The 12,602-nt window shown below is 39.4% G+C and overlaps 1 protein-coding gene across 5 annotated transcripts in view; it reads right to left on the bottom strand.

The window, feature by feature from the left end:
* plxna1b (plexin A1b) overlaps positions 1–1,416 on the bottom strand; it is a 254,801-nt gene extending 253,385 nt beyond the window's left edge. For all 5 annotated transcript variants that reach the window (XM_012870500.3, XM_012870503.3, XM_012870502.3 and 2 more), the window contains exon 1: positions 1,276–1,416. The gene's annotated coding sequence lies outside the window, so the exon portion shown is untranslated. The remainder of the gene's footprint in view (positions 1–1,275) is intronic.
* Positions 1,417–12,602: the final 11,186 nt, after the last annotated feature.

Genomic DNA, 12,602 nt, shown 5'->3' with positions numbered 1-12,602 from the left:
GGAGGACTTCTGCATTAATTTTTAAGGGCAGCTGCAGAGATTCTTGCAGATAAGCTCCAGTCTGTGCCCCCCCCCCCCCAGTCCTCTTCCCATCTCTCCCTCCACACCCCAGAAGAGCCACATTTATCCAACATAACTCCAAATGATTTCACACAGCGTGCAAAGAGGAGAGAGAGAGAGGGGGGGGGGGGGGACGACTAATTTGGTTAACAAGGATCTGATTTCAAAACACACACACAGAGAGACACAGGCATGGATGAGGAGAATCCGATAGAGCAATGAGAGCATTTTCAATAGCTGACAACCGAGGCGCACTCAAACACACCCACAGACAGCCCTCGCCTCTCACTCCATCCCCGCTCTGAAAACGAGGGGGAATTCAATTGCTGTCGAATAACAAAGCCCGCAAATTGCCTCTCATTCGTTAGCCGATTAACGCTCTTTTCACATCGCACAAATACAATTTCTAATTATTTCAAAGCTAATAAGGGGGATCGATTTTTTTTTTCTCCCCCATCCTGTCCCTCCCCTTGAGAAATCTAACACAACTCCTCCCTAGGGTCTTTTATTTAAAAAATAAATAAATAAATGTTTGGGTTAAACAGAATAAATAGAGACGCATCAGAAGACTGTGTATACAGGGGGGCATTGGGGTGTCAGGCTAGAAATACCTGTAATTCTGCATGATGGTGGTGGCATTCCTCCTCCTTCCTCTGAGGAAAAGCGATAGACACAGCCCGAGCAAAATATATATATATAAAAATAGATCCTTGGGGTTTGTTTTATGTGTAACGTGTTAAAAAAAGAAATTTAGTTTCAACTGCAGACAGTCAGAAACTTAGCGCACACTGCACCAAAAAGGGAGGAAGAAAAAAAAAACACCCAGCAGAGAGTAGTTTCTGCGCCAGGTGTTTAACCCGAGGTCATTAAAAAAAGGTTCCAATAAACTAAGACGCCCAAAACAACTAGTTTCTGCGCGGATCCGGTCCCGCAACGTTCCCCGGCAAACCTCCGAAGCACACTGCTCCACCGCCGCTCCTTGCTTCCAACTCGGAGGCTACCCACACCCGAGAGTCTGAGAGAAACACGGCGACGAGAACTCGCCACCACGGAGCAACTGTAAACTGTAAGGGGAGGAAGGAAAGAAAAAAAACAAACAAACAACCATAACGCTCTCAATCTCCACCTAGAACCCGAGCTTGGTCCACACGCGCGCGCGAGAGAGAGGAGAGGAAAAAAAAGCCTCCCCTCCAGTCCTCGCGCCGGGGTACTTACGCGTTCAAATGATCCTCAGGGCTGTTATCCCCGCCATGGTTTTAAATTCCACAACTTGGGCACATTTCCACGCTGGTCACACGGAGTGGCGGCGGCGGCGGTGCGCTCTGTCCGACGGCTCCCCTGCGTGTGAATGGAGCGGAGAGGAGAGGAATGCGGCTCCTGCTCCTGGAGGAGGAGGAGGAGGAGGAGGAGGGAACAGAAGGCGCACCGCTGCTGCAGTACTCCACGCAACCCATAGAGGGCTTCACAGCACAACTTGTAAACACCCGAGGAGCTCCGTGCTACAGCCACACACTTCAAAGGGTTTTAATGGGATTTAGCGTTGATAGAACAACACATGGCAGCCCATAACTATAAAGGAAGATTATACATAGTTTTTTGTTGTTGTTTTGTTTCAATGTTTTCCCCCACAAATGGACATTTCACAAGGTTGCTGTGCAATTGTGCTCAGCCCATTTGCCTTTATATTTCTTAATGCGATTCAAGTTCACCTTGTTTGTAAATACAATCAACATGTGTCTAATTTAACCTCTGTAAAATAAAGCTGCACTGTCAAGGCTGCTTAGGTTTGTTAGAGAGCATCCGTGAGCAAATAGCTTCACGAAGACCAAGCAACACACAAGACAGGCCAGGGATTGAAACTGTAAGCAGGCCTACTATATGTTTACTCTAGAGAAGGTACAGAGATCCAAATCTCAGGTCAGAGCATCTCTCAGCTTGTGCACTCTATTGTTGTGCACTCTATCAACTATTTGTTGAGCTCTGCAACTCCTTCAGGGTTACTTGTCTCTGTGTCGCCTCTCTGATTAATGCCCACCTAATTTGGTGGGTGGCCCTCTCTCTGCTGGTTTGTTGTGGTACCGTGTGCTTAAATCACACATCTACCACAAAGAAAGAAATAATAATAATAATAATAATAATAATAATCAGACAGCTGCAGCTAATCCAGAAGGCTGCTGCTCACGTTTTCACTAAAACCAGGAAGCAGTTGTCCTCCCACAGCTTTGAATCGTCTTGTTACTGAAAAGTGCTATATGAACAAACTTACATTACACCGGCTCATTGTAGCTCAGTGAACAGACTTTAAAATAATTCTGTTAGTTTATAAATCACCGAACGTCTCAGCACCAAAATACATGAAAGACCTGTTGTTGCTGTATCAACCCTCCAGACCACTCGGATCTTCTGGTTCTGGTCTACTCAGCACAACCAGAACCAGAACCAAACACGGAGGAGCAGCAGTCAGCTTCTATGCTCCACAAATCTGGAACAAATTTCTAGAAAACTGCAAAACAGCGGAAACACTGAGTTCCTTTAAATGAAGACTGAAAACCCACCTGTTTGGAGTTGCTTTCGACCCATAATAACAGGACCATTGACCAACATATTTGATGAGTACTGATGTTTTCCATCCATCCATCCATCCATCCATCCATCCATCCATCCATCCATCCATCCATTTTCTGACCCGCTTAATCCCTCATGGGGTCGTGGGGGATGATGTTTTCATTTCATAGAATTTAATGTGTGTTACTGTTCTCACAACCGGTGACCATTTTGATGTTTTTATGATGTTTTTTATGTTTTCAAAAATGTTAAGCAGTTGGAACTGCCTTGCCAATCAATCAATCAATTAGTCAATCAATTAGTCAATCAATCAACCAATTAATCAATTAATCAATCAATCACTTTATTTTGGTAAATTGTCCACATTAATCACAGGAAACAACAAAAGAACAACAATAAACAAACCCACAATTTACCAAAAAAAAAAAAAAGGAATGAGCTGAAGCAAAGCTTATTCTTGCCTACCCAGCATATTCCAGCCACAAGGCTGAAATATGCTGTACAAATAGACTCGACTTGACTTTCCATTTGAAGATGACGGATTTGATGGTTCTCTGGGAGAACATTAAAGATCTGGATATTTTTTTATAACCCCACCTTGACTTGTAACTTTCAACAACTTTGTCCCCGACTTCTTTGTGGAGCTCCTTGGTGTTCATGGTGTGATGCCTCTTGCTTAGTGGTATTGCAGCTGTGGGTTTATACTATAGACAGAAAATGCAATGGCAGTTTTGCATTAGTACCTTGTCAGTATGGCATGGCGTGGCACTGCACAGCTCTACCCAGTTATCAGGGTTTTCCACTGTTAGTAATGTTCCATGCAACCAGAGCATTTTTAGTACCTTCTTGGCTGGGGTTCACTGTATGGTCACTGTACTCGGTGGCGTCACTGGTTGCGTCGCTTGCATGACTTCCTAACAAGAATCAGACCCACCATTTGTAAACGGCGACTTAGCATATTACTGTGACTGAGTATATTCTAGTAAAAGGAAATAGAAGCTCTGTATCCCTTTGTCCATTTGATACTGCTCTATGGCATCCCCTGTCCGTCTCCCGCATTTCATCCTGTTGCCTACAGCCTTCTCCGGCTCTCTTTTTGTACTGAAGTCTGACAAAAATCCAGAGACTGAGCAGCATGTTCAACATTGCTACCATGTCCTCCGTTGTTCTGTTGTATTTATGCCACATACAAACACGTCACATTACCTATGATGACCCCATCAACATTATTGTGGCACCTAGCTGTAATGGAAAATGACCTAATTCACCCGAACCATGTAGAGTTGAATAGAAACGAACCGAATCGAGTAGACACCAATGGGAAAAGGCCATTTAGATTACACACAGGTAGACTTCCATTCACTATTTTATATGATCTTAGAAGGTAAATTGTGGCACCAAAACCTTTTAAGGGCTTCATGCCAAAGTCGAAGGATACATGTGTACATGGCAATTTTTGTATTTGTTTCATTCTTTTATATATATATATATATATATATATATATATATATATATATATATATATATATATATATATATATATATATACCACATAGATACACATTGCATTATAAAATAAAATGTTGAAATTACAGGTTGGAATGTAATGTGTCATGTTGTGGAAACTTAAAAAAACCCATTGTGGTGACACCGTCATGCTGTTCGGATACCACTTATCACACCTCCCACCAACTTGTCCACATTGCACTCTGACACATAAAGCTTCCTGCGCATCTGAAGCAAATAACAGGCCCTCTGCTGGACCCCTGAAGTTTTCTTCCCAGGCAAACAGGTCGACGGATGATGCATTCAGCTTGGGACTACACTTCATCCTGCACCAACCCAGGAACGTACGCCAGGCTCCTGTGTGTAAGCTTCAGATCAGCCTTCAACCCCATCAACCAAGACATTCTCCTGCAGAAGGACACGCTCTACACTCACTTCCCTCACCATCCTCTACAACACTGTGCCCGTTGTGAGTCACATCTAGTTTCTAGGAACCTCCCTTTCTCTGTACCTGAAATGGTCCTCACACACATACACTGTTTGGAAGACAGTCCAACGCAACCGTCCAGAGGAACTGCTGGTCATCTTCTACACTATCACTGTTCAGTGTGTTTTGTACTCTTACATCTCTGTTTGGTTTGGCTCATCCACATAACAAGACAGGTCCAAACTCTAACAAACAATTAGTTCTGCAGAGAGGATCACCGGCGCTGACCTCCTCTCCTTTCAGGACTCGTACAGGTCTAGGGTCAGGAATAGGTGGATGCTACAGAGATCTTTACATAAAACAGCTGCCACAAAGACAGCTTCTTCCCCCAGGCTGTCAATCTAATGAACACTTAACAGTAGTTGTCCATATCAACAACTAGCCCGAGCAAGCGTTTACAACTAGCTAACCTTTAGCAAATTATGGTCCCATTTCTAATCTATCTTTTTTAAAGATCTTCAATCGTGTGGTCATCTGCAAAAAAAAAAAAAAGAATATTTAAAGAATTTCAGTCAGGGTTTAGGGTTCAACTGTACAGAGAAAGCCTGAGCAAGAGTTTACAATGATTTCTTGATAGCTTCTGATGGTTGACTTCTTCTGTACCTGACTTATGTTGCTGTGTTTGATGTCTGAAGAACGCTTCCCACAAACCCGACCCGTACGGCATTCCTCAAGGTTCGATACTTGGCCCAATACTTTTTTAATTTGTAAATAATGATATATGCTAATAGAATTAGGCAACACACGGTACAGTTATATCGGTATGCAGATGATACTCAGTTATAGCTATCTAGAAATGAGCTCAACCAGCTAACCCGATAACAAGCATCTCTCCATGACATAAAAGTATGGATGTCCTTGAATCTCCTGTTATTAAATCCTGATAAAAACAGATGTGGTCGTTTTTGTTCAGAAACAAAATTGGCAATACAATTAGTTTCTCCCATGACATTTATTTGATATCCAGTCCCATTGTAAAGAACCTTGGAGTCATTTTTTATCAAGAAGTGTCTTTTGAGTCACATAGGTTTGCCTTCCCTCCACTGGCTTCCTGTTGCATTTATGACTAAGATTAAAGTTCTTACTTCCCAAATTCCCAAAGTTTCTGTTCCTCCTTATCAAGACATTATCATAGCTTATTGTCCAAAAATAGTACTTTACTCCCAGATGGTGGGTTTATCTGTGGTTCCCCAGGTTCATAAACATAGAACAGCGGGCAGAGCCTTCAGCTGTAAGGCTGATGGCTTGTTCAAGGTTAAACGTTCAAGGCTAAAGAGCTTTTAATTGATTTTTTAAATTTATTTTTGAGACGTTATTATCAATTGTTTTATTTTTATCTTATGTCCTAAAATGTTTTACTTGTTTTGAATCTGCTAGGGTGTAGAGGCCTTTGTGACAAGCACTTTGACATAATTCTGTGTTGAAAGGTGCTATTTAAAAAAGTTTGATTTGATTTTACTGTAATAATAAATATGGCATGTAATTTCTACCAACAGGAGATATGCTATTCTGTTTTAAACAAAAGTAATTAGATGATGTGATGATATTATGTTTATGTATTCTTACCTTTAAAGAATTTTGTGTGAATACACTTATCCTGTGAAAAGATTATATTTTTGATTAAGAGTACCACACAGTGAGAATCTCATGGATCAAAAATAATCAATAAATCAACTAGTGTTTTTTTTTTTTTTTAAATCATTGCAATTTTTGTGCTTTGCACACAATTTTCTTTTTTCTATCAGATTGTTAGTCCAGCCCGGGTCACTTTACCAGATGTGTTCCTCACAGAAAGAGCATTGGTGGCGCACTGCTTCCTCGGTCAGTTTTCCATGTGCATAATCATTAGCCTACATGTCAACAACCATCAAACACAATGCCAGTTTCAAAATTCATAAAAGTGTTTGCATTCTAATTGTGAACTATTCCTTTAAAAGTCTACTAAGAGAGAAAATGGAGCAATATGTATCAAACTGAGCAATATGTAAAACAGACTGAGCAATATGTGACAATATGTGTGTGTTTAGCTTTCATTATGAGGACCAAAACTTGACAGTAGACGAACATTGTATGGGCATTTAGCATTGTGAGGACATTTTGCAAGGTCCTTACAATGCAAGTTAAGTTAAGTTTAAGGTTAGTTAAGTAGCCGTGGTATGTATATATATATATATATATATATATATATATATATATATATATATATATATATATATATATATATATATATATATATATATATATATATACCGACGTGTGCGTGTGTGTGTGTGTGTGTGTGTGTGTGTGTGTGCAATTAAAAAGAGAGACAGAGAATATATGAATTCAAAGAGGTAACACAAATGTGAGCTTTTGATTGAGAATGATAAAGACATTTGTGTGTTTTTCATGAATAAGAGACCAGATGAATTTCAGCACTGCCAAGAAAATTTCCCCTGGGTGAGTGCCACAACCTAGCTTTAAGTTCTTTCCTAAAGCCTACTGTCTGCCTTTTTGAATTGATTAGTTTGGTCATAGTAATACTAAAAGATTAGTCTCACTTACCACGTGAAAGGCCCCTGGACAAAAACGTCCTCCATCTAACTCTTAAACACTAACACACTGATTAGCTTTGGGTTACCGCGGCTCACATCATTGCAGCTCACTTCAAGCTCTGTGCCATTATCATGGGAAGAATTGATGAATTATGAATTACAACGTTAGCCTTATGAAAACCATGATCAAAAGACAGCCTGCAATGTGAATAGTCATTTCCTTTTCACGACGCAGACATGTGTCCAGTAATGCTCGGATAATAAAACAGTTCAAATCAAGATACAGCTTCAGTGTTCTTACCTACAGCATGCAACCAAGAGTTGTTTTGTCTATGGTGCTCAGCGATGCTTTTCCAGAGGAACCAGATTAATCTTAGCTGTCATGATTTCAGTAGGCAGTGCACAAGCCGAGCAGCTTGCGCTGAAAGCAATGAGAATATTAAATAAATTTATGCATTGCTGCTGTTTGTTCTCAATTTGCTTTTTTAAAATTCATGCACTATTAATGGGTCTGTGTTTGGCAAGAAAAACAAACATTTTAAGGGAACGGAGAAGATGCAAGAGCTGACTGATCATGCAGTGGAGAGAGAGAGAAAGAGAGAGAGAGAGAGAGAGAGAGAGAGCCGACGTTGTTCTTAAGAATACACAACGAATACACTAAAGTGCACTAGAACAGATTCAAATACTGTTATTTGAAGTGCCACAAATCTGGCATAAATGGAAGAGTGGCGAGAAGAAAGCCACCGTTGAAAGAAAGCCACAAGAAGTCCCAATGACAGTTTACCCCTGCATGAAAGGGTCACAGCAAACAGGAGGTAGAAGGTGCTCCTGTCAGGTGAGAACAAATCTGAACTTTTTTCTTTCTTTTTTTTTTTTGCATACCTGCAAAACGCTGTGTGGTTGAACATTAATGCTGAATATTACCCTGTATACGCCATCCCCACGATGAAACATCATAGAAGTGGCAACATTTGCTTTTCTCAAACAGGAACCTGTCCACTGTGCACCCTCTCGTCCTCAGACTACAAGGGATAGCCCCAGTAGTACTAGAAAATAGAAAGTGTCAGATCCACATATCGTTTTCTTTCCTCTTCTCAATTATGCAAAACTTCATGTTGGCTTATTATGTAAAATAACAATGAAACGCATTGTAGTTTGTGATTGTAATGTGACAAAACAGAGAGAGGTTCAAGTGATATGAATACTCATGCAAAGCACTGTATATACGAACCAGTACATAGAGTTGACTGTGTTTACACTTTTATGTCTCCACATCACCATAATCAAAGGAAGAGGACACACAGAGATCTCATAGAGGTAGATTGACATTGCCTTGAATTTTCAGTCTTTCCTGGTAAAATATTTAACATATTGCTTGTAATATTTTTTTACTTATTCATTTTAAAGAATATGCTATCAATGCTATCTTACCAATTGGTCACAAAACCTTATTTTTCTTCCTTGAAAGTCATGAAAAACATCTGATCTTCACCAATTAGGTGAAACTAATCTGATTTGAGCCAGCGGGTGAAGTGCAAGTTTGCTGGCTTTGTAACATGAGGTCCCTCAGCTCAAGCTAAACAGGCAATTATCCAACAATGGGCTTAAAATGACAGCTTGCAGGTGGTAATGTTACAGAATATCACGTGGCTAAACTTCTCTGATCTGTTTGTACAGTAGTTTCTATCCCATTTTAGCTCTGAGGATCATTGTTTTTTTTTTTTGATTTACTAAAATTGGATGATGGAAAGATGGAAACTGAACTTGTAATACTAGTTGATGGAAGCACAGGATATACCATTAAAACATATTAGCAGCCCGAAAAGGCTACTGCACTTAATATTGACAAAAGCATGTGAATCTGAGTGTCAAACATACGATGAGTACATGAGCATTCATTCAGTCATTCAGATAGTTTCACTGTTTTTCAGATATATTTCTTTTTAATAACCCTGTCGCCGTCACCGGGTGCTGTTCGCTTCACCTCGTTAACATTACTTCAGCAGTTTTGCTTTCTACACGGAGCCACCTGCCAGAGGATGTTTTTGTGGTTATTTCATAACCAACTTGTGGATATATTGAACCCTATTTGACAACTTTAAGTAATTAACTCATAGTCTGTATGGAGTTACACATTTCTAATTAATAACATTGCTTGTTTTCATCAGGTATCCTAATCTGTTACATTTCCTAAAAATTGACCGGACCAAATGAGTTATGGGGGCACAGTTGGCAGAAATAGCCTCTAATATATAATTTTAGAAGATTAATAAATAATGGAATTAAATGAGATTTGAGCATTGTTTATTATTTATCTCCATGATTCATAAGAATATTAATGACTACCAAGAGATAAAGTTATATGCAATAGTGATTGAGGGCCTTTTGATTCAAAACAAATCCTCATTCACAATTTGTAAAGGTGGTCAAGTTCAGACAAACCTTTGTTTGTCTCAAAAGTCTCACCATTTTTAAGCTCCTTTTGAAACAACAATTGAGTTATTTTAAATTTCCTTAGTGAGACACATATTTGGTTGCTTAATCATAATACTTCAGTGCACCACATATGCATTTAAACATCTTGGTATCTGAACAAAAACTACCAGGTTAAGGTTTTAAGACGATAATACATGGGTGTGAAATATAGCCATTAAAAAGCATGAATTTTTTTCCCCTCAATGAATGATAAGTAGCAAGATTATTTGTATCAGGAATACAACACAAATCTGTTGCCTTAAAAAAAAATCTATTTGCTGTATTTTACTGTGTTAATTTGGCTTTTGAGGAACTACTCGCTGTGCAGTGGAGCAAAATTATTTCTGATTCTAATTGGGAAAACAAGTTTCAATATGCAGATGCTGCAATGATAAAAAAGTAGCATAACTCCATAAAAATGTTTATATAAGGAGGGATGTCTGACAACCCAAGGCAACCACTCCCTTCATCATGGCTCCTGTAGCTGCCAGGCCAGGACACTAAATAAATTTCAAAATAAATAATGTGTCAGGAAGCATAGAATATAGAATCCAGTCATACAGCAAAGAAAATTAGATTTATATGATGCTTTGCTATACCATACTATACTATACTATACTATACTATACTATACTATACTATACTATACTATACTATTTGCAGTAGGGTGTTCTGAGAAAACCATTGACTTAGCCTGAAAATTTGAACAAGCACACATTCCAGATACGTCCCTCCCCCTGGATGAGAGTACACGTGTTGAGCAGGCCGTACACGAGCGTGACCGACACTGCTAATAACCAATCAGAGCCAGACATTCTTCCTGGCTCTGATTGGTTGTTTCTGACTGGGAGCTGTGTATTTCTGCAAATGGCAGTAGGACCAGTGAGAGGAGCCGGAGGAGCTTGATTTTTCTCTCCCCCTCAGGTTATCTGTCTCATATTTTACTTTCAGGATACAAACTGGTAAAAATACATTCTTACAAAAGTGACCTACTGCAGCTTTAAGGTTAGTCTTATGCTTTCCATCCCAATGACTGCCAAAAACCACAAAGATTAAATCTAACAAAATATGAAAAGACATCCTCCCTTCCACTTGATTTGTTTTCCTTCAGATTGATGTACTGGTGTGGGATTGTGAAAAAGTGAATCACAGTGATTTGAAAGGGTATTCATGCAGCTTAGACTCTTCCACGTTTTGTCGCGTCACAGCCACAAACTTCAATGTGTTTTCTACGAGACCGACCAACACAAAGCAGTGAATTACTGTAAACAGGATGGGGAAATGATGCCTAGTTTTCAAAAGTTTTTACAAACCAAAATCTGCAAAGTGTGACATACTTATTCAGTCCCATTTACTCTGATAAACCCAATGCAACCAAGTGCCTTGAGGATACACGTGGGTCGTAAATAAACTTAACCGAGTGTGGGATCATCCTTTTCCTTCCACCGCACAATTATGCAATACTTGAAATTGGTCCATCACATAAAATCTCGATCAAACACAGGAAAGTTTGTGGTTGTAAGAAGGCATGACAACTTTATTAAATCACTGTGCACGTTAACACGCAGCAGGAAAACATTCACATAAAAATGCTGAATCATTCTCAGAAGAAAGTGCTTATTGGTACAGACAATAATCAAAGTACAACATAAATAGACGTCAAGAATGCCATTAGAGAATTGAGTGACCTGGATCAGAGGAAGGGTAAAGTGTTTATTCTTTGCAATAGTATGCATAAGCTCCCCATTTGAAATGGGAATGTCTTTAGGAAAGTAATATGAGTTAAGCATATTTCCTGCATTATTATTAATTCAGGAGAGCTTTCACTTGTTGAAAAGCTTATGAGACTCTGGAGACTTGTTCTTTGAATTGCTGCAACCTTATAGGCAGGCTCATTGGCTGTGATTTAGTGTGCATCTTTTCATAGACCTCCGTTATCAATTAACTGTAAGTGCACACCACTGGGAATATCCTCAGTCGTGTACGTTTGCCGCATTAACATCCATTAGACGTGAATCACCTGTCTGTGCCGCTTTTCTGCTGAATGTTCTCCTCTGGGCAGCAATCTGTCATAGATTGAGGGGAAAAGACTAGTAAGTTAATAATTTGCAGCTGGTCGTGTAACATTTTAGGCTCACACAAATTTGATTAACAGTTGAATTCATGGTGAATGAGAGCTAAGGCTGAAGAACGACTTCTCTCATTAGGAATGCGGAAGAATTTGACCACCATGAAAATAAATAGGAAACCTGAAGTGATGATAATGATTTGTGATCTTTCCTTTGATGGACCTCATTAGGTGGTAAACTGATAGGCTAGCACTCTGCTGTAACCTTTAAAATACCTCAAGATGTCTGCGGAAAACAGCTATTTGCTCCCCGACATAGCAGTTCAAAGTCAACTATGGGCAAAAGCATAGATTTGAAATAGAAAATAAGAGACTTGATTCAACATCAATGGAGAAATATAATTAGCAGCAGTTAAAAGCACATGTAAGGCAACATATTTTAACTGCAGCGCTCTTCATTTTACATTTCTATGTTATGTGCTTGTTGCTGAACTGGCTCACAAAACTTCCCCATCCTTTGTCTAATTTCAGAGTGCATGAAAGAAGGTATAGTGCCTTAAAAAAGTATTCAAATATCACTTAACATTTTCAAATTTTTCCCATAACCAACACAATATAGCTTGGAAAATCTAGAAAAAACATATATTTCCAATTTTCTTTGCAAAATGGGTCAAGTTTGTTCAGGTTAGATTGAGAGCATTTGGGAACATGAGTCTTAACACAGATACTCAACCGGATTTAAGCTTGTACTTTGTCATTTTAACACATACTTTGTATTCTGGTTGAACTTTTGGAGGTTGTTGACCTGTTGGATGACCCAGTTTCAGTCCTTTGTCTCTAACATGTTGACTTGTGGTATTTGCCCCTTAACTCTGGCCAGACTCAGTGTCTTTTAAAGAAAGGCATC

This window comes from Fundulus heteroclitus, chromosome 20 (genome assembly GCF_011125445.2).
Source record: "Fundulus heteroclitus isolate FHET01 chromosome 20, MU-UCD_Fhet_4.1, whole genome shotgun sequence".
NCBI classification, from domain to species: Eukaryota; Metazoa; Chordata; class Actinopteri; order Cyprinodontiformes; family Fundulidae; genus Fundulus; species Fundulus heteroclitus.
This window is presented reverse-complemented; position numbering and strand designations above follow the sequence as displayed.